We start from the raw sequence: 23779 nt of genomic DNA, 5'->3' as shown, positions 1-23779 counted from the left end.
TAGCCCTTACACAGCCTGGAGGTGTGTTTGGGGTCATTGTCCTGTTGAAAAATAAATGATGGTCCAACTAAACGCAAACCAGATGGAATAGCATGCCGCTGCAAGATGCTGTGGTAGCCATGCTGGTTCAGTATGCCTTCAATTTTGAATAAATCCCCAACCGTGTCACCAGCAAAGCACCCCCACACCATCACACCTCCTCCTCCATGCTTCACGGTGGGAACCAGGCATTTAGAGTCCATCCGTTCACCTTTTCTGCGTCGCACAAAGACACGGTGGTTGGAACCAAAGATCTCAAATTTGGACTCATCAGACCAAAGCACAGATTTCCACTGGTCTAATGTCCATTCCTTGTGTTCTTTAGCCCAAACAAGTCTGTTCTGCTTGTTGCCCGTCCTTAGCAGTGGTTTCCTAGCAGCTATTTTACCATGAAGGCCTGCTGCACAAAGTCTCCTCTTAACAGTTGTTGAAGAGATGTGTCTGCTGCTAGAACTCTGTGTGGCATTGAACTGGTCTCTAATCTGAGCTGCTGTTAAACTGCGATTTCTGAAGCTGGTGACTCGGATAAACTTATCCTCAGAAGCAGAGGTGACTCTTGGTCTTCCTTTCCTGGGGCGGTCCTCATGTGAGCCAGTTTCTTTGTAGCGCTTGATGGTTTTTGCAACTGCACTTGGGGACACTTTCAAAGTTTTCCCAATTTTTCGGACTGACTGACCTTCATTTCTTAAAGTAATGATGGCCACTCGTTTTTCTTTACTTAGCTGCTTTTTTCTTGCCATAATACAAATTCTAACAGTCTGTTCAGTAGGACTATCAGCTGTGTATCCACCAGACTTCTGCACAACACAACTGATGGTCCCAACCCCATTTATAAGGCAAGAAATCCCACTTATTAAACCTGACAAGGCATACCTGTGAAGTGAAAACAATTTCCGGTGACTATCTCTTGAAGCTCATCAAGAGAATGCTAAGAGTGTGCAAAGCAGTCATCAAAGCAAAAGGTGGCTACTTTGAAGAACCTAGAATATAAGACATATTTTCAGTTGTTTCACACTTTTTTGTTAAGTATATAATTCCACATGTGTTAATTCATAGTTTTGATGTCTTCAGTGTGAATGTACAATTTTCATAGTCATGAAAATACAGAAGAATCTTTAAATGAGAAGATGTGTCCAAACTTTTGGTCTGTACATCTAGCGGCGAGGAAGTGCCAGAAGGGCTGAAGGCTCATCCCACCCCACCCCTCCTGGGCTGAGAAGACAGGTGTCTCGATAGAAGACATATGTAAGGCTGCTACCTGGTCCTGTCCCTCTACATTCCATAGACACGATAGGTTAGATATGGGTGTATCGGCTGACCTCACCTTTGGGAGAAGAGTGTTCCAGGCTGTGGTCCTTCAATAGATTACTTCATCTCTGTAATTCTCTCGTGGTGCTGTCATGGTCGACCGATAAAATCTTAAATTACATATGACGCGCCCCCTGGGCCATGTTGTTAGGGATACCCGGAGCCGGATCAGATGGGGGTTGTAGTCTCCGAGTGGCTGTGACCCGGTCCGTGCCCAGGGTGTCAAACTCAGTGTGCGGCAGTCCTTGCAGATGTTCTTAGTGTCGACTACGCCACCCGTTGATTTGCGGTCAAAAGGCCGCCGCTGCAGGATGGTCCGCTGAGGCTGGTGGTGTGTGTGCAGCTGTGGTAGTATAACCCCCAACGGGAGGGGTATAGCCTCAGGGGGTCAGACGTGGAGGATGGTGGTTGTGAAGGTGCAGCAAGGAGACTCAGAGGCATGAAATGCAGTTTCAGGGTTTTTACTCACTGGTGTTGCTCGGGTCACTCTGTACAGCAGTGACCACCCAAGCCGTGCTGCGTCCACCAGGTGCGGGACTCGGTCAACTCCCGGGCAATTCCTGAGTATGGTCCTGAGCTCCCTTCTTCTCTCTCTCTCTGCCGTTCTCACCAGGGATCCACCTATGTCCGGCTCCCTCGGGTCTCTTGGTGGTTGAACCTTCTCTGGCTTCCCTGACCTTATGCTCGGTGTGCCATTCTGGTGGATTTGGTGAGGGTCGTGGCAAATCTTGCCCACGACCTCCGGTTCCTGGCTAAGGTTTGCTTTGGCCTCCGCCAGCTTGGGATCCGGTACCCTTTTGCCGACCCTTCACCCTTTTGTCCTTATTCTGGGATCTTGGGGTCCCCTCTCGTCCTGCGCCTTTGGGTCTCTCTTCCTTCTCCTCTCCTGGAGTTACTGCTGACTCACTGACTGACTGACTGACTGACCCTGTCCTAAGATGGTGCCCACCTTATATACTCCCTCTATGTGTGAGCTCAGGTGACCAGCACCCAATGAGCTCCTACATTTACCCAGACTACTCCCCCTATCTGCCCCTACACTACTGGGATGTTCCACCCCCCTCCCACTCCAGCCAGGGACAGACGCTGTCGTACCTGCACATATACTGGTGGGAGTACCGTAGTTCTGTCCCCCGGAAATGGGATGTATGTAGTGCATGCAGCCTTCTGAGCTCAGTTCCACACTCCATCCTTACCCGGGAGTGGAATACCACACCTCTGGTTTGAGGTGCAATACCCCTGTAACAGCCGAGTCCTCAGGGTGCTACACATACCGGTAATGGAATTTTTCGGAGACCATGACAGCACCCTTATATTTCCTCCTTTCACGTTTGTGGGAACACTCCCCTTTTATTAATTATAATATCACACTCAATAGGTGTCGTCTGGTATGGCAGTTTTGTGATTGTTTGCTGTGTTTATTAACCTGGCAGTCCTCTCAATGCTCTGTAATCCCAACTGAGGCGGGAGAGAGGTGGCGCTCTTTTAAGCCTGTAGGTTTCCTCTCCTTGGTGGGCGGATCCCCTCTCTCGTGGTGCTGTCTCTGAAAAATCCCGTTACCGGTAAGTAACTTACGACTATACATTTGATGGAGCAATCAAAAAGTTGTACCCCAAAATGGTATTAAAAACGGTCTTAGAAAATTGAAACACAAGCCAAACAATTTGTTTGCAAAGTTTAGAATTTTTTAAAAGCAGTAAAATGTTTTCGTTTTCTTCTGCACCATTTCACTTTATTTGGAATTCATTGCCCTTTTTTTTCTATATGTTGCACAGTAAAGTGAATGGCGTCTTTCAAAAATGCTGTAATTTTGTCCCACAAAGTACACCTCAACCCTGCTGTATTGAATAGTGTCTGTGTTATTCACTATGTGATATGTGTTTTTTTATTGTATACTAATGTATAGTGACTAGTGATGATTGAGCGTGTTCTATGAACCCATTCAGCGAGCACGCTAACAGCCGTGACACTTGCAGGCACGGCGACCTTAAAAGAAATGCCGAGCATGCCAAAATACTCGGCGAGCACCTGAGCGAGCTCGCCGAAGGGGTTGATAGAACACGCTCGATCATCACTAATAGTGACCAGATGCCTCTAAGGAATCTTTTTTGGCCTCTGTTTTACTGGTGCTTGAAGTGCAAATTTTTGTAGCTCTAATGATTAAGTAATATGCAACTATGTGAACTGCAATTGCCAATTAACAATTTAAGGGTATCCATCAGATATACCCCTCCCTCCAATTCCCATTCATGACCATGCAGGATTTGGAAAGCTAAATCCATAGACACCTCTATATCTTTTATCTGTTGCTGCATTTCTGAGTGCTCTGGGTGTAACGGAGCACTAACCAAGCCTCAGCCTTCCAAGGTTGCTTCCCTGCCCAGCACCAGCCTCTTAATCTTGATTGATAGCTCGCTGTCAGTTTTTTGGGACGTCAGGCACCAAGCAAGGAAAATCAGTGAGCTAGACACTAGCACTGGGAACTTTCCCTCCGTACATAAACAAAACATAAACCAAAAAAAAAGCAATTTGGCACGTTACTTAATTTATGTAGATTTATAGAATGAAATGTTGGATTTCGTACGAGCTCGATCCATGTTTTTCACAGAGCTCATATCTATTATAGTCTAGGGCTGTTCACATATTTCTGTGGACCGCGTATTTTTCACCGAAACACGTTGACCTGTCGGACTTTGATCCAAATCAAAGTTTAGAGCTTCTCGGATGCAAAACAAAGCTGATGAAAGTCTGAATGAGGCCTTACTCTATTATTTATTTTTAAGCAGCGTTCATTCCAGGCTGCTGTACACATGAAGAGGGTTTACACACCTAAAATACATATATAAAACACAGAAACAAGCTACCATTGACAGACTAGTATGGAGGGAGACACTGCCACTACGATCTAACAGTGTGGATTCTGGTGTCTCGCTCCTTCCCTCAGGTTGTATTCCAAAAGCCTCCTCCAATAAGCAAGTTCTGGACAAGCTGCAGGTGGAGAGGGAGTGCGGGATTACGGTGAAGGCCCTGACTGCGTCTCTGTTTTACACTTACGAGGGAAAGAAGTATCTCCTGAACCTGATCAACACTCCGGTGAGTGTGACGTTTCTTCTTGATTTGTTTCTCTGTGGTCTTGTTGCGGATGTTCAACTGGTCACGGCGGTCGCGTGACCTGTCACATAACTAAATGATGTCATGGAAGGTCCTTTCACACCACCGCAAGCCGTACAAGAGACCGGACGCAGTGGAGAAAAGACCGGGGGCCATCAGAAGGTAAGTATAATGTTATTTTCTCCAATCCCCTCCATGACAGCACACCTGGAGGTAGCCTCCCCATCCTAATTAGGGACAGGAAAACAAGAGGTTAAATAGCCCCTTCCCGCTACAATCCCCAGTGTTTTCCTGTCCCTATGGGATGAAGAGGTTACCTGGGGTGCCTGCAGCCGGCAAGCAGGGCCCTATTAAATTTACCTGCCGGGCTGCAGGGAGCGATCGCCTCCGACCTTCCTTCCTTTGCAGCTCCCGTGTCTCCTTGAGAGCGGGACCCCCCACACACACACTCGCCTGCGTGTAAAGCCGAGTAGGGTTTTGGGGGCTGGGGGCCTCCTGTAGCTCCCTGGCCGGAGTCTCCTCTGTCCTCCATGGCGGCGTGCCGGAAGTCAGGCTTTTGGCCAGCGGGACGTCACTTCTGGTGCGTTCCACCGTGGAACGCATGGGGCCGCGGCGGGAAATTCAAAAGGAGAAGCCGCGGTTTGCCCTGAAAATGAGGATCCTTCACCAGATAGGTGAAAATTTGGCACTGGATCTCGGTCTCCCCTATAAAAGACCCAGATGAGAAGACTCCATTAAGGTAGGACAGAATATTCTGCTACTATGGAGGGTGCTGTTCCAAAGCCTGCGTCTGCAGAGCCCAGCGCTAACCCGGCCCCAGTAAGTACTAGGTCCTAGGTTATTCCCCACTCTCTTTTGAGCAGGATCCTAAATATATTTTAAATCTCCCCTTTTTTTATTTTTAATTTAGGGAGACAAGGATCCGGCACCGACAGTGGGAGAAAGCACTACAGTTTGCAAATGTGCCATCTGTATAAAAAAGCTGGCTTCAGGGCATAAGAAACCCCTATGCTGGAAATGCACTGACAACATTGTGAAGGAAGAACAGCCTTCCCTTATGGAAGAAGTCAGGGGAATGGTTCGGCAGGAAATACAATCTTCCCTAGCCTCCTTCTCACAAGCCAGAGCTGAAGGTCCATCTCCCCCCAAAAGGAGAAAATATACGGTTAGGGAGACCTCTGATTCAGAATTAGGGTCTATGGAGGAACCGGAAGAAGGGGTCCTAAGTGAAGATCATGAGGAAGATAGGAAATATTACTTTTCGTCTGAGAATATGGAGGAATTGTTGTCGCAGGTGAGAGACACGATGCAGGTGGAAGAGGAGAAGGAAACCCGTACAATTCAGGATGAAATGTTTGGCGGTCTGAAATCCAAGAAGAAGGTAGTGTTCCCTGTGCATGACAACATTTGGAGTCTTATTTTGGATGAATGGGAGTCACCTGAGAAAAGGCTTAGTATGGCAGGAGAAATGAAGGATAGATTCCCTCTAGATGAAAAGGCGGCTAAGCTATGGATGGAAGTCCCGAAGGTTGATGTACAGGTGGCAAGGGTTGCGAAGAAAACAACCCTTCCCTTTGAAGACTCGTCACAGCTCAAAAATCCTATGGATAGGAAGATGGACAGCCTTCTAAGGAAGGCATGGGAAACATCGGCGGCTTCACTGAAGACTAATATCGCTTCAACTTGTGTAGCTCGTTCCATGTTTCTCTGGCTCCAACAACTAGAGGAACATCTCTGGAAAGGTACCACTCAAGAGGACCTCCTAGCATCTCTTCCTTTTCTGCAGAAGGCCACTGGATTCCTAGCGGATGCCTTGGCGGAGTCGGTCAAGATTGCGGCAAGATCGGCAGCATTATCAAATTCTATGAGAAGAGCTCTGTGGTTGAAGATGTGGAGTGGGGACAACGCATCAAAATTTAAGCTTTGTTCCATTCCATTTAAAGGAGAGTATATGTTTGGGGCGGTGCTAGACGAGTTGTTGGAGAAAGCATCCGACAAGAAGACGTCTCTGCCAGAGCCAAAGAATCCAAAAAGTTTCAGAAAGAGACCATTTCTTCTCCCTCAACAACAACAGCAGCAAGCATTTCAGTACAGAGGCAAGGGTAAAACTGGTCGCTGGAGTTACACAAAAGGAGGAAGAGGTAGGAATATCTTTCAAGGTTCTAGGCAGGACAGACAATGACGCCAAGAAGGTAGGAGGCAGAATTGCGAGCTTCCTTCCTCAATGGCAGCTTATTGATTGGAAAAGGATTTGTCGTGGCAACAGTAGACCAGCCAGAGGCTTACTACCACGTGCCAATTCATCCGGATTACAGAAAATTTCTCAGATTTGCTGTAACTCAGAACCGAGAGGTACTTCATTTTCAATTCAATGTACTCCCCTTCGGCATTTCGTCAGCACCCCGCCTGTTTACAAAGATCATGGCAGAGGTAGTAGGTTTATCTAAGGAAACTGAATATCTGCATCGTCCCATATTTAGACAATTTTTTGGTGATGGTTCCCTCGGTTTCAAGTTTGGAAAGAGACCTCCAGATGACCCTCCAGATCCTGGAATCCTTGGGATGGTTGATAAACTACCAAAAGTCAGATCTGATTCCCTCCACCAGGAAGACCTCCTTGGGAATTCTCCTGGATTCTCAGCAACAAGCCTCTTTTCTGCCAAAAGAGAAGCAGATTCAGTTGAGGTCGAAAGTTTATGCACTAAAGAACCAGAGAAGAGTGTCATTAAGATTCGCCATGTCCGTCCTCGGGTCCATGACCTCATTTATTTAGGCGGTACCTTGGGCTCAAGCGCATTCAAGGGTCCTTCAAAACTACATCCTTTCCTGTTGGGACAGATCTCCAAGTTCCCTCTCCAACAGAATTCATCTGCCAGAGAAGGTGAAAGCATCTTTAAATTGGTGGCTCTGTCCAGGAAATCTGGAGAAAAGTTCAGCATGGATTCAACTTCCCTTGTTATCCGTCAAAACAGACGCAAGCAAAAGAGGATGGGGAGCAGTAGTCTCCCACGTGGCCTTCCAAGGGGTCTGGTCGCAAGAAATAGCAGAGCAGTACTCAAACTTAAGAGAAATGAAAGTGGTGGAAGAAACCCTATGGGCAGCCACTACTGTGCTTCAGGGGTCGAATGTCAGAGTCTACTCGGACAATATGACAACTATAGCCCACTTGAGACATCAGGGAAGTACAAGAAACAGGAGGTTACAGATGATCTCCGAAAGGATCTTCCCCTGGGCGGAGCATAATCTACTATCCTTATCGGCTCTGCATCTGAGGGGCTCCGACAACTATCATGCAGATCTTCTGAGCAGAAAATACATTCATCCAGGGGAGTGGAGCATGAACTCGAAGATATTTCAGATGATTGTTCAAAAGTGGGAATACCCAGATGTGGACCTGTTTGCGAACCAGGAAAACGCAAAAGTAAGAGCCTTTTTCTCTTTGAAACCCGAGGATTCAGCAACAGGGATAGATGCATTCGCTCACCCTTGGAAAGTTGGGCTCGCTAATGCTTTTCCCCTGATTCTGTTAATACCAAGGACTTTACAAAAAATCAGGTCAGAAGGGCTCAAGACTATCCTAATAGCTCCAATGTGGCCAAAAAGAGCATGGTTCGGAACATTGAGCAGTCTAAGAATGGATGATCCATTGATGCTTCCTCGAATCCACGATCTGCTGCATTAGGGCCAGATTTTCCATCCGGCCCCTCAGAATTTGGCTCTAGCAGCTTGGCTTCTGAGACCACCCTCTGAAAAGCCAGAGGCTTCTCAGTACAGGTGATCCAAATGTGGCGCCCTGCTGTGCATTGGTGCCACAGAACCCAGAAGGGTGCATGGATGGATTTCTCCACAAGAGGCCCTCACTAGATACAAACACATCTACCTTCCAACTCATACCAGCAGAGGGAGCCCAGATAGGGATATATATAGGGAAGGTGGAGCCAGGCAGCTCAGTTGATTAGTGAGTGCTCAGAGTCAGAGCAGAGCAGGCAGGCTGAGAGAGAGCCTGAGAGCGTGCCGACACTCAGATAGCGGTGAAGACGCAGCACGTCAGCTGCCTAGTAGTGAGGGCCCCGAGTGTGGCCGACGGCAAGGAGAAAAAGGGGAGTGAAACCAAGGGGGCAGAGGAGCACAATAAGCTCACCCCATTATATCTACCGGGCACCGGATCTGCGTCTACAGGGACCCTTTACACCCAGTGGGGATAACCGGAATCCCAGGAGGACTACAAGTCCCTGACAAACCTGAAGGCTAGACACACACAGGATCAGGAACCACGAAGGCCCCGACGACCAGGGAAAGTGGTTACCAACCAGAGGTCCTATTTCTGAGCATCTGGTGAAGTAAAAGCAGGACACATAAGCTAGGCCCAGTTGCAGGCTGGCCAGGAGCATACATAGGGACAGACACGGATCAGGAGGCCCTATACCTGCTCCCTGGGGAGAAGTCCAAAAGTGCGCCCTTCATCTGGAGTACCCTGGACCGTACCTAACAGCTGTACCAGTAAAGGAAATGAAGCAAATCCCCTGTCTCTGTCCGTTACTCCTGCTGTGCCATCGCTTTCCCTGCACCACAATGCTCAGCGCAACCTGCATCATTTATACTGCCCTGAGGCCTGCTCCACCTGTGGGGAGCCGTTTCATCTCAAGCTGTCCTGACATCTGCCTCAGAGGACTGTTGCAGCGCTGGTGATCCTCACCAGACACCACAGGTGGCGTCACAACAAATTCCCTACAAATAATTCCTTTTGGCACTGACCGCCCTGGGCCAGCCACCGCGATAATCCCCGCAGGCAGTCTTAGGCCCGGCTGCCGGGTGCCCCGCGACACCCCTGGGGGCGAGTCACATACACTGCAGAAAAGCAGAAAACCAGTCACAATTTCCATCTATGGAAAAATCTAGAAAGCTTTCAAGCTATGGTATGAGCCTCGTCCATTAGATCCCTTTCGGCCTGACGTGGCCAGAATCTTGGATTTCCTACAGAACGGTCTGTCTAAAGGATTAAGACCAAGCACGCTGAAGGTCCAAGTCTCGCCTTTAAGTTCCTATTTTGATGCTGATTTGGCCCAAAACAGATGGATTAAGAGGTTCATGATAGCTGCTTCTTGGATTAATCCAACAAGAGCTAAAATAGTTCCACCTTGGGATCTCAACGTAGTTCTTAGAGGCCTAACTATGCATCCTTTCGAGCCAATAGCCGAGGCACACATAGACAAATTGTCTTGGAAAGCGGCATTGCTTATAGCTCTGACTACAGCCAGAAGAGTGAGTGAAATCCAAGCCCTGTCTATCAGAGAGACTTATTGTCGTATTTTGGAGGACAGGATCATCTTCCAGTTGGATCCTTCTTTTCTACCTAAAGTGTCGTCTAATTTTCATATGTCTCAGCCAATAATTCTTCCGTCATTCTGTCAAAATCCATCAAATAGCAAGGAAGAAGAATTCCACGCGTTGGATGTAAGAAGGACTATAATCTGCTATTTGAGGCAGACTGAAACCTGGAGGAAGGATCAGAACCTATTTGTCCAATATGGAAGCCCCAATAAAGGAAAGAAAATTGCAAAAATATGCTAGCAAATTGGATTAAGAAAGCAATTTGTGAAACATACATAGTTCAAGATTTGCCTCCTCTGAAATCTTTGAAAGCTCTTTCTACTAGAGCTATGTGGGTCTCCTGGGCGGAAAAAGCTAGTGCATCCATTGAGCAGATTTGCAGGGCAGCTACATGGTCGTCTGTCCATACCTTTGCTAAACATTATAGACTAGATGTAATATCTAATAGAGACTTAGCATTTGGAAGGAAAGTCCTTCAGGCTGTTGTCGCTCCCTAAAATTCATTCTTTGGTATTACTCCAGGTGTGCTGTCATGGAGGGGATTGGAGAAAATAGAATTAGACTTACCAGTAATTCGGTTTCTAAGACCCTCCACAACAGCATGGGTAGTTCCCTCCATTTCTTTGATTGGAAAAATCCTTAGTGTTAATAAATATTTAGAGCATTCATACTGTGTGGTCCTTTGAAAACACTGGGGATTGTAGCAGGGAGGGGCTATTTAACATCTTGTTTTCCTGTCCCTAATTAGGATGGGGAGGCTACCTCCAGGTGTGCTGTCGTGGAGGGTCTTAGAAACAGAATTACCGGTAAGTCTAATTCTATTTTTTTTTTTTTACCATTTTTATTCTTTTTTTCAACTATTAACTTGTTCACACTATATAAATACATGCCGGTTGCAAGAATTTATATAGTGTGACCAAGTTGTCAAGCACTTTCCAAGTGATGCTAAAATCGCTTGGAAAGCGGTTGACAACCCGCATGCGGACATGCATGTGAAAAATGCTTCACTTACGTTTGTTCCTGGCAGGAAAAACGCATGTAAAATCTGCATGCGTTTTTTCTGCCAGGGAGATGCAGAAACACTCAGGAAAAATCCGGAGCATTTCTGCATCGTGGGCATGTGGCGCCCCTGAGGGTTCAGTCGCCACAGAGGTACTGCACCTCACCCAGAGGTGTGGTGTCTCCCTTCACTCAGGTAAGATGGGAGTGCTGCAGAGAACCCCCCAAAACACCTGCATCCAACATTACACTGCTTCAGACCGGCTGGAAGGGCAACATGCAGAGCGCAGCTGCTGAGCCCTGTCCCTGGCTGGAGTGGGGGAAACCCAAAGGTAGGGGGAACCAGTAGTGGGTGTGGGTGGAGGAAGCAGTTAGAAGGAGCACACAGTAGGTATATAATGGGAAGCAATCTTAGGGTGGCAGTTCAGAACAGAATGGTCAGTCAGTACAGTACAGACGGTCAGTGAGGACTGTCTGGGAGCAGAGGCTCAGCAGGAGCTCTGCTCCACAAGAAGGGCCCGGGATAGAGGCCCCGGAGGGGAGAAGGGAGTAGGCTCCATTCTAAGAAGGGATCCCAGGGGTACGGCGCGTGCAGGACAGCACCCATACGCCCCGCATCTGTCAGAAGACAGAGGGATCGGTTGCCCCATTCTAATCTCCAGGGGGTCAGGTTGGTCCCGGATCCGACGTACAGGAAGGACTTCAGCATACCCGAGCGGGATTGAGAGTGGGCAGCGCAGGGCAGCAGGGAGAAGGACCTAGTGTGAAGACGGTCAAAGTAGGAACACGAGAAAGTGGGGTTCTGCCAAGCATTCCTAAACTTCCTGAGGAAGGATTGAACCCCTGCCAGGGTGAACACGGCGCAACGTGGGAGGCCTTCACCTGTAACTTGCACTTTTGTGTTTCCTGAAGAACTGTGAATTAAAATCTTGGACGACTGCACTGAGTTGCCTCCGTCTATTCCTTCACTGGTGCCATTTCCCTCCCTGCACTACAACGCCCAGCGCACCCTCCATCTATTTACACTACCCTGAGGCCCGCTCCACCTGTGGGGAGCCGTTCCATCTCTAGCTGCCCTAACATCTGCCTCAGAGGACTGTTGCAGCGCTGGTGATCCTCACCAGACACCACAGGTGGCTTCACGACAAATCCTATAAATAATCCCTTTTGCACTGACCGCCCCGGGCCAGCCACCGTGATATTCCCCAAAGCAGCCATACGGCCCGGCTGCCGTGTGCCCCGCGGCCCAGGGGGCAGCGAGTCACCACTTGGTGTCACAAACAGGATACGTGACCAGCCTGCCATCTGCGGGTAATGTGCGCCTAAAGAAGTGTTTTCTGCCTTGAATGTGGCGCCCGCCCCAGAAGAACGGGCGCCATTATGTGCGTGCTAAAGAACAACAGAATGGAACCTCCCGTCGTGGGCCGGGTCCCAGAATGGCTCCAAAAGCAGGCCCTACCCCTTCTAACAGTGACTGTCCGCATAGATGTGTCCGTCAAAGCGGGGAGGCCGACACAGGGAGTGACCGACAGCAAAGTGCCATGGGACCGCCCCCGAAAGAGGAGAGGCGGTGGAGAGAAGCTGCGTAAAGACCGGGAGGTGTCAGGCCGAGCTGACGCAGTCGCGGGAGCAGGTCGGAGTGATGTCCCTGTCCCAAATGCGGCTGGCGCTGCTCCATCCCTGGTCCCCCTGCAGCCTGAGGCTGATGACCAGGCTGGGTCAGCCTGCAGAAACCAGGGGTTCCCCCGGAGGGGGCCCCACTGTTAAACTGTTTTAGTTAACTGGACTGTACATAAGTTGCCCGGAAGGGTGCAGTTGACTTCATGTTTGCTACCCAGTTACCCGTCAGGGTACAGAGACTGACAGGCTGAGGACTGTGAGAAGCCGGACGTTGACATTGTACATAGTTTAGCACTTCTTAAAGTGCATCCTATTGGTTTTATAATTACAAATATACCTCAGAACAAAAACCCGTTTGGCGTGGCGGAAGACGAGGTCCAGGATTGGATCGTCTATGCCCTGCAGCCATGCCCAGGGCCTACGTTGAGGGTTTGTGGACGGGTCCCTCATGCTGCTACTGTTGCACCCTGGTGCTGGAACTGTCTTGAAAATTGTTTTATATGACAATACTCTTATGATGTTTTATAATGTAACCAGTAACGTTAAAAGAAATGTGCCTCCCATAAAAGGAAGAAATGTTGTTTTATGGTCAAATATGCTGATGCATCTTAAAAATTTTGCATGTCAGTTATGCCTGGTTTTGCTCTGTTCCAGCCCGCGGACGTGCTGTGTTTTACCGGGGGGGGGGGGGAATGTGGCGCCCCTGAGTGTTCAGTCGCCACAGTGGTACTGCACCTCACCCAGAGGTGTGGTGTCTCCCTTCACTCAGGTAAGATGGGAGTGCTGCACAGAACCCCCCAAATCACCTGCATCCAACATGCAGAGTGCAGCTGCTGAGCCCTGTCCCTGGCTGGAGTGGGGGGAACCCAAAGGTAGGGGTAACCAGTAGTGGGTGTGGGTGGAGGAAGCCGTTAGAGGGAGCACTTATACAGTAGGTATATAATGGGAAGCCATCTTAGGGTGGCAGTTCAGAACAGAATGGTCAGTCAGTCTACCATTGGGCCCTATAAGACGTTCTTCATCTCCCGTTGCAGTGGGGTTTTTATTTGTCAAAAAAAAAGACTGGGGGTTGCGCCCCCGCCTTGATTTTCGCGAGTTTAATCGGATCACGGTCTGGGATGCATATCCTCTTCCTCTCATCCCCGACCTCTTTAGAAAAAAATTTGGCTCCTACGATTTGATTAAACTAGACCTCAGGGGGGCTTATAATCTCATTCACATTGAGGAGATGAGTGGAAGATGGCCTTCAATACTCCTGAGGGGCACTATGAAAAGCTTGTGATGGCATTTGGGTTGACTAATGCTCCCGCTTTCTTTCAACACTGTTAGTGACATTTTTAGTCATCTGGCAGGTAGATCACAACAAACCAATCTTGATGACATATTAATTTACTTACCTCCAGTCACATCAGGTACATATCAGGCAGGTCTTACAGATACTCAAAGATAATAAATTATTTGTCAAACCAGAGAAATGTATGTTCTCCATTCAGGGTTAGTTCTTATCATTCACCGTTTTTGCATGGATCTGGCCAAAGTCCGGACGGTACTGGATTGGTATCATATTCAAGACTTAAAGGCATTACAAAGTTTTTTGGCTTTCGCCAGCTACTACTGTAAGTTCATCAAAAACTTTTTGGTAGTGGCCAAACCTCTGATGGACGATTTTGCCAAATAGAAAAAAAAAATTAAGATTTTATTATTTTACTTTCCATTCTTGTAGCTAAACACAATCCAGCTAAGTTTAAAATTGAAATGAAGCCCCTGTACCCCCCTCTCTAGGTGCTTCTGTACCAAGTCTTCCCTGGTCCAGGATGGTCTCTATATCACAGGCTCCAGCAATAACCTATTGACACATGATTGTGGCAGCCCTCACGTGCTGATATATCACAGTGCCAATAGAAGTGGGAAGCGGCACAGAAATCACAAAATAAAGGCAGTGTTTGTGGTAATGCAAGAATCCAGCAAGCAGAGTAATCCACACGTCATACAACAGCCCAACATGGATGATGAAAAGCTGCGTCTTCAGGCGTCTGTGTAAGAACATCACATTTTTGTTTTCCTTCCAGAATAAGCACCAAATGGAATAGCTGAATGCCAGGATACGGAGACCGGCGGGGGACAGGGAAGCGCTGTCCGCTGGATTTTGTGCTGGTTTCACAAGCGGTCACCCTGCAGTTTTCTCCGGATAATGCTGTGGAGACTTTTCACAACACATCTAATAATTGTGAACCTTTCAGTCACATGTTTATTATCTTGTCCGCTGGTCAGACTGGGGGGGATGAAAGCTGGACAAGGGATGAAGAATGATCCTTATTACATATAATGGGTGCACTGAGCGATTGTGAAAAGTCGCAGAGGACTGAGAGCAGAAGGGCAGAGGGTTTCCTCTTCCTCACAGGGACCAGCACAGAAGCCGGAGCAGAAGGGCAGAGGGTTTCCTCTTCCTCACAAGGACCAGCACAGAAGCCGGAGCAGAAGGGGAGACAAGGGCTGAGCCACTTACACAGACAGAAAGCTGAGGAGAGGAGGACATGTTATTACTCCAGGATCCGCTCCATTCATTCCCTATGTGGCATTCAAGCGCTGAGCTCGGCTTTTCCGGAGCCCCATAGAGAATGAATGGAGCAGCAGTTGATCCCTGACTTTCCACTCCTTCCCGATCAGACGATGGCTCGCAGCGGTCAGACCCCACGATCAGTAAGTGATCACCGAGCCTGTGGATAAGTGATAACTTGTTTTCTTCAGACATCCCCTTTAAGTAATGGAGCATGCCAGCAGAGAAGTTGGGAGGAGGCACTGGTTAAAGGGGAAACTTTACCTCTGGAGGCCGCATTTAGGGCATGTGAGGGGCGGACACTTCCCATATTCATCATTACTGAACCCCCGCTCTGTGCGGCTCTTATCTGAGCTGCAGGAGACGCAGCAGTTACTAATCAGCCGCTCTCCGTTTACTTGCAGCCGTCCGAGCTCTGCTGTGCCTGTTAGGGGTGAAGTTCGGGTCCTTGGAGGCATCTACTATGCAGCCTGCACAGCAGATCACAGCCCGAGCACAGCGTCTCCGGGTAAATCTCCACCTTGTGAGTTGCTTCTTGTGCAGCAGCCCCATGCAAGTTGCTCTGCTCTCCTCGGCCAGCTCCTGCTGAATACTGAGCTCCTCTGCCCAATCTAGGAGCTCAATAGCCCTGATCACGTCAGTGGTAGCCCAACGCTGCTGGATCAGATTTACAAATGGCAAACTAATCAGCCCTAGGTATTTCTAATATGTGCAGAGCAGGCGACATAAGTCTGACCGGTGTCCTCATAGACCTTTCCTCAGCCGGGGTCTAATAGGAGCAGTAAAATGGCCGTCATGGGGTCCATTGTTAGATCTCAGCTGCCATAGAAACTCATTGGCACCATGATCATGCCTCCCTCTCCTGTCTAAAGTGCCTAAATGCTGTGGAAGCCCCCTACTGTGTCATACAATGGATTAAGCTGCCAGGATCAGGGTTGGCTCCACTGTGGGCAGCTGAGGCAGGAGCAGGACTGTGTTACACAGCCACACTTCTGCCGCAGATCTTGTAAGGACCTGCCTGATGATAATGTGTCCTATAGAGCAGGTCTTGGTACCGGACTGCCCTGTACATATTTACCACTAGCTGGGAACCAGTTACTTACAAGGTCTAGTTTCGAATGTGTTTCCAGGATCTGTAGTTATCAGCATTTTATCCTTAAGGCCGAGTTATAATATCACTGTAACACTCTCGCCCTGTACCTGTATACCTGCCCTGTGTGCTGCACAAAAGTATATAACAAAATGTGTGTACACAGATATCTCCTGAATGGTATTACTGCTAGATCTCCTGTACATAGAAATATGAGGTTCTTAGCGCACATTTTGAGCAAATTGTGCGAGCCCATCTGCCAACGTCAAGGCGACCTCTTCAGATGGGTCCCTACACTAACATTACACTAACTTACTAACTGGGACTAGTTTTTTGTATTATTATTATTACCACCATTTTTACTATTTATTATTATTGCATTAATGCAATTAATTGTAACTGTTATAAAACGAATTAAAAAAATGTAATTCTAATTTTTTTTTATTAATCTTGTGATTCTAATAATGGTATTACTAAAATCCCTATGCCTAAAGCTGTTGATCCAGAAGAAGGCAAAAACCCCAGGACACCTTCAGCCAATTTGTGTCACAGGGGAAAAATTCCTTCTTGACCCCGGGAAAAGGCGATCAGTCCTAGGACCCTGGATCAAACCTAATAATGTTATTACAAGTTATATAATATTACACTAATTATTGTACTACTAGAGTTATTTTAATTTGTTTTTATAAATCTATTTGATATGGTTATTATTACATTGTGCTATCTTATTACAGTATTATTCTTCTTTCCTTTCACTACTAATACTGCCCTATACCTACAGTGTTGATCCAGAAGAAGGCAAAAACCCCAGGACACCTTCAGCCAATTTGTGTCACAGGGGAAAAATTCCTTCTTGACCCCGAGAAAAGGCGATCAGTCCTAGGACCCTGGATCACACTGCTATTCTACCTACTACTATTACTACTGTTATTTTATTACTTTCTTACTATTATCACTAGTATTATTACTCATATTACACTAATACGGATATACTACCACTATATTACTACCATCCCTTTCCCCCTAGGGATCTTAAGGTGCAATTCTGTCCTCCTCCTCCTATTCTGTCCTCCTCCTCTTCCATCCTCCTCCACTTTCGTCCTCCTCCTCTTCCGTCCTCTTCCTCTTCCGTCCTCCTCCTCTTCTGTCCTCCTCCTCTTCTGTCCTCCTCCTCTTCCGTCCTCCTTCTCTTCCGTCCTCCTCCTCTTCTGTCCTCCGCCTCTTCCGTCCTCCGCCTCTTCTGTCCTCCGCCTCTTCCGTCCTCCGCCTTTTCTGTCCTCCGCCTCTTTCGTCCTCTTCCTCTTCCGTCCTCTTCCTCTTACGTCCTCCTCCTCTTCGGTCCTCCTCATCTTCCGTCCTCCTCCTCTTCCGTCCTCCTTCTCTTCCGTCCTCCGCCTCTTCCGTCCTCCGCCTCTTCTGTCCTCTGCCTCTTCCATCCTCCGCCTCTTCCGTCCTCCGCCTCTTCCGTCCTCCTTCTCTTCCATCCTCCTCCTCTTCCGTCCTCCTCCTTTTCCGTCCTCCTCCTCTTCTGTCCTCCTCCTCTTCCATCCTCCGCCTCTTCCGTCCTCCATCTCTTCCGTCCTCCGCCTCTTCCGTCCTCTTCCTCTTCCGTCCTCCTCCTGAAACGTAATAAATAGCATTAAAGCTGCAGTAATTATTTATATTATATATACACACTGCTCAAAAAAATAAAGGGAACACTCAAATAACACATCCTAGATCTGAATGAATGAAATATTCTCATTGAATACTTTGTTCTGTACAAAGTTGAATGTGTTGACAACAAAATCACACAAAAATCATCAATGGAAATCAAATTTATTAACCAATGGAGGCCTGGATTCGGAGTCACCCCCAAAATTAAAGTGGAAAAACACACTACAGGCTGATCCAACTTTGATGTAATGTCCTTAAAACAAGTCAAAATGAGGCTCAGTATTGTGTGTGGCCTCCACGTGCCTGTATAACCTCCCTACAACGCCTGGACATGCTCCTGATGAGGTTGCGGATGGTTTCCTGTGGGATCTCCTCCCAGACCTGGACTAAAGCATCCACCAACACCTGGACAGTCTGTGGTGCTACGTGACGTTGGTGGATGGAGTGAGACATGATGTCCCAGATGTGCTCAATGGGATTCAGGTCTGGGGAATGGGCGGGCTAGTCCATAGCTTCAATGCCTTCATCTTGCAGGAACTGCTGACATACTCCAGCCACATGAGGTCTGGCATTGGGCACAACCCCCATCTGTGGACGTCTGGCCCTCATCCCACTCTCATGGAGTCGGTTTCTAACCGTTTATGCAGACACATGCACATTTGTGGCCTGCTGGAGGTCATTTTGCATGGCTCTGGAAGTGCTCCTCCTGTTCCTCCTTGCACAAAGGCAGAGGTAGGGGTCCTGCTGCTGGGTTGTTGCCCTGCTATGGCCCCCTCCACGTCTCCTGGTGTACTGGCCTGTCTCCTGGTAGCGCCTCCAGCCTCTGGACACTACGCTGACAGACGCAGCAAACCTTCTTGCCACAGCTCGCAATGATGTGCCATCCTGGATGAGCTGCACTACCTGAGCAACTTCTGTGGGTTGTAGAGTCCGTCTCATGCTACCACGAGTGTGAAAGCACAACCAACATTCAAAAGTGACCAAAACATCAGGCAGAAAGCATTGGTACTGAGATGTGGTCTGTGGTCTCCAACTGCAGAACCACTCCTTTATTGAGTGTGTCTTGATAATTGCCAATAATTTCCATCTATTGTCTTCCATTTGCACAACAGCATGTGAAATTGATTGTCAATCAGTGTTGCTTCCTAAGTGGACAGTTTGATTTCACAGAAGTTTGATTTACTTGGAGTTATATTCTGTTGTTTAAGTGTTCCCTTTATTTTTTTGAGCAGTGTATATTTTCTCATGTCATGTATTTACTACTAAAAGTAATTTTTTACATTTAGGTTTCATTAAGTGTTTTACACCGACTATTACAGACTTATTGTTTCCCTGCACATTCAAGTTTTGTGTTTTCTTTGGGCATAGATCAGCTAATAGGCACTCAGGAAAAAAAAACAGATTAAAGATCTACAAACTCTCCCTTAAGACTAAGGAGCTCACTGATAGATTCTCAGTTAGCTAATTTTGCAGCCAGCAATAGACAGTGCAGCACAGATGCTACAGAAGGCAACATTTTTAATGAAACTCAATTACAGAAATCGATTTTAGCCCCAAATACTTGCATTAAAGTAAAAAAAATGGCCCCAAAGCTGGACAACCGCTTTAACTCCTTACCAACATCTGCCGTACATGTATGGTATAAGTCAGTAGCGGGTGTATGGAGCAGGGTCAGCTCGCCCCGTACATGGCAGATAATGGCTGTGACAAACAACCAGGACCTGCCTCTAACAGCTGCGAGTGGAGCGAAGATCTGCCCACCACTGTTAACCTGTTCAGTGCTGCTGTCAATCTCTAACAGCAGCATTAACAGCGCGCCAGCATTGGGACGCGTCGTTCCATACGCCCACCGGCGCTCCTGTGACGCGATCATAGGGCGCCGATGGACTGCTATGACATCCGGGGGTCTGCTGAAGCCTCCGTGCCTGTCATCATAAAGCTTCATTTGGGCTGTAAAGAAGACCGTGGTTTTGCTATATGGAGCATTACTGTGGTATCGCTGTATATAGCACAAGCAATCAGATGATGTATACAAATACAGTGAAAAAAAGTATATATATATTTATTAAAACCCCACACGTTCAACTCACCTCCCACTAAAAATAAAGATAATAAAAATATACACATTTTGTGGTTTGGTCTCTTTCAGAGAAATACAATCTATCAAAATATAAAAAAAAAAAACGATCAGTGAACACAGAAAAAAATTAAAAAGGACAAAATTGCATTTTTTCGTTCACCTCAATACTGCAGAAAATCCTGTAAGAAGCGATGACCATGACATATGTGTCCCAAAATGTTATCAATAAAGTCCTCTTGCCCTTCAAAAAATAAGCCCCCACACAGCTCCATCAACCCGGAAACTGAAAATGTTACGGGTCTCAGAAAAAATGGTGACAGCATCAAAAAAAAGTTTTTTTCTTTTGCCAAAACTATTGGAGAAGTTTGGTCTTGCTGTAATCACACTGTAAACACACTGAGGAGTAGGATCCTATTACCAGGTCATTTTTACCACACAATGTGCGCCGTTAAAACCGTTCCCAGAAAAACAATGTCAGGCTTTTTTTTCGCACTTTTACTGCACTTGAAATGTTTTTCCCGTTTTCTAGCACTATGTGGTAAATGAATGGTGTCATTTATAAGGACAGCTCATCCTACAAAATAACAAGACCTCACACTATGTGGACAGATATCAAAAAGTTATAGCCCTTGGAAAAAGCGGAGGAAAAAACAGAAAAAAACATAAATTGGTTATGTCGGGAAGGGGTAAAGCTGAAGAAACGCATGTAAGAGCAGAATATGGAGGAAGGTCAGATATCACAGACTGGTGGATACTACCTGCTCCATCGCTGGCAGAATACTCCACCCCCATGGTGTCCGCTGATATCTTCTCTTGTAGCAACGTCTCCAAACTCTATAAAACATCGGGAACAGTCAGCAGAGGGTTTGATGATTGGCTCATATTGGCGATATACTCAGGGGCATTACTGGGGCCAGGGAAGATTGGGAATGAATAGCGTATTGACTGTTAGAGATGTGATCTCTTCCATTAAAGGGGATGTCTAGTTGGAACAAGTTATCACTGATCTCTGGATAGGTGATGACCTGTCCCAGTGGGAGCACCCCTTTATTATGTGGTATATATGGAGGATGTGATATCATGCAGAGTTCTAGCAGTATTACACTTCGGTCCGTTCTGCGTGCATCTGGGCCATTCCCTATGGAGGAACGGAGCTGGGGGGAAATATCAGGATCTCGTCGCTGGATCCATCCAGATGGGAGATGTAACGAGTGCGGCGCCCCCCACTGGTGTCTCAGCGTATCATGTGTTGGGGAATAATAACTTATTGTCTGGTAAATGTGCTGATTCCTGTCAGTTGTGGTCGCTGAGTGCGTGTGATGGGATGTGGCTCCGTCCGTTATATTATATCACGTCTTATACCTATAATCTCTCGCTGATCGCAGGTGTCTGTCTTCACACTCAGATGAGAAGGAACAAACTGACGATATAGGACTTTTTTTTTTTTTTCCAAATTCAAACCGAGCAATCTTATTGGCTGAGTATGAATGCAGTTACCATGGTGACAGAAGTAGCAGCAGATTTAAAGGGACAAAACACTAATATTGTAAAAGTGTATTTTGTTATATATTTCACATAACTGACTGGGTACACCTTGGTGTGGGTGGGATGGCTTTTTTTAAATCAAAAACCATGTTTACTAAGTACCCTATATTATATATATTCACTATTGCTTTTTACTTACTTATAGCAGGGTATATGCTCATATTGTTTCTATCCTAAGTTTATCTATTTTCTAATAGAGACATGACCAGTCCTCTTTAGAATTTTATAGTGACCCCATTGAGGTCATGGACTGATATTGGGGATTGCAGAGTTGGGGCAAGGTGACAGGTGACAGTAAGTGACATCAAATGAAGGCTATGGTGCATACACAGTAAATCAGTCGTGTTATTCCACAGAAATGCTGTTCTATAAAACACAAAATATCTTCATATGGTGAGGAGTTGTGTTGTGTTTTCATCATTTACATTCTAGCGTGGTGATGACATAAGATGTAAAATTCCTATGAAATAATTACTGAATGACAGTAGCCTGTATCCCTGGAGGACAAGTCATTTACCGCTTCACCAGGTTTGATGTTCTAATGCATCTAGATGTTTCAGTATTTGTATATATGTATATATATTTTTTTCCCCCCTTAAGGGTATTCAAGCGCAGACGGTGACCAACTTCTTCCTGGCCTTTGAAGCACAGCTTTCAATTATTCCTGTCGTAAACAAGGTAAAAAGCTTAGAGCCGAACACTATCAGAGTCCTTCAGTCCCGCAGCAGGTAAATCTGTGAGCATCGCCGGCACTCCTGCTGTTCCTAGCACCGATCCCTCTATGAGCGGCTGTGCAGTAATGAAGGCAGGATTCACCCCAAACTTGCTCGTCTTTTTTTTCGATTTCCAGTTCTGGTAATTAGTTATACACATGTATATATCCAGTGGTCAACTCAAAACCTGTGTATGGAAAATGAATTGTTTGCTGTATGCATCGCATTTGTAGCATGCACACTGTTCATTTCATTATGGAGCGGAGTAGGAGGAGACTTTCATTACTGTTCCCTTTACTTCCTCCCTGCTGATAGGAAATGCCATGCTGTTTGCTTGTGTCCTGTGATTACAGCAGCCTGCAACAGTTTTCAAGCGTGCACTTCCCGGCTCAGGCATCAAGCAGTAAATGATAAAATTAAAACGCTGCTATCCCTTTGTTAGTCACTTTTTTATCTTCTTCCCCTTCTACGAATGCTGTAGTCCGTTATTCTAGAACTGCTCTGAAAATGGTTCTCTCTGGAGTGTTGGGATTTGGGTTTAGGGTGGGTTAGGGAATTGAAGTTCAGATACTTTGTTCATGTTTTATACTATGGAATTACTATGTCATGTATGTTATTTGAAAGATGGAAAATTTGTATTTGGAGTTTTTCAATAAAAATGATTTGATTAAAAAAAATTATGAAATTAAAATTCCTCCCGTTCTTGAGAAAGAATAGGATTTTCACTAAGAGGTAAATTGCACGTTCCTTGTTTTACAGGCACTTTACATTTTTGCTAGTTTTGTGCGATTACACAATCCCTTCTAAAGGCCAGTGCCAGTTGTACATCTCTCCCTAAACTCTTGTTCAGCACTATATTTTATGCCAGTTTTATTATATGGTTTCTAGATGTTGTCCAGCTTTGATAAATAATTAGTATTTATACTTTTGCTTTTAGATAGACTTGAAGAATGCAGATCCGGAGAGGGTGGAGAAACAAATTGAGAAGATGGTTGACATTCCCGCTAGTGACTGTATCCGGGTACAATGCGCTCCAGATCAAAATCATTCCTGTAGGCAAATTTAACTTCGCTGTCTGTACCTTGTCTTTTTTTTTTTTCTACAAAATTTGGCTGGAAAAGGGGCAATGTAGCGAGGAATTCACATCAATTTTTGGTGTTAAAAAAACACGAAACTATTTTGTGACGCATCATTTTTGCGCAAAAATGTGCAGCTTCCTATTTTACAGCACTCTTGCAACTTTTAGAAATTGGGCTTGGAAAGCTACACAGGTCTAAGAACGACTGGTGACGTTAAAAGTGGATAAAGATACACGGTGGCTCAGTGGATAAAGATACACGGTGGCTCAGTGGATAAAGATACACAGTGGCTCAGTGGATAAAGATACACGGTGGCTCAGTGGTTAGCATTGTTGTTTTGCAGCACGGGGATCCTGGTTTCAAATCCCACCAAGGATAACATCTGCAAGAAGTTTGTATGTTCTCCCCATGTTTGCGTCGGTTTCCTCCCACACTCCAAAGACATACTGATAGGGAATGTAGATTGTGAGCCCCAATGGGGACAGCAATGATAATGTCTGTAAAGCGCATCGGAATAGGTTGATGCTATATAAGTGAGTAAAATGAATAAATAAAGATGGAAGTGCTGCATAAACATTTATCAAACATCGTGCAACTCTTTGATACATTTGGCACAAATAATGGTAACACAACCACAAGCAAAACTGACCT

The sequence above is a fragment of the Phyllobates terribilis genome, unplaced genomic scaffold (assembly GCF_046119375.1).
Source record: "Phyllobates terribilis strain yellow unplaced genomic scaffold, ASM4611937v1 Scaffold_360__1_contigs__length_1932075, whole genome shotgun sequence".
Classification (NCBI taxonomy): domain Eukaryota; kingdom Metazoa; phylum Chordata; class Amphibia; order Anura; family Dendrobatidae; genus Phyllobates; species Phyllobates terribilis.
The sequence above is the reverse complement of the archived record's forward strand: the minus strand, read 5'-3'. Positions refer to the sequence as shown.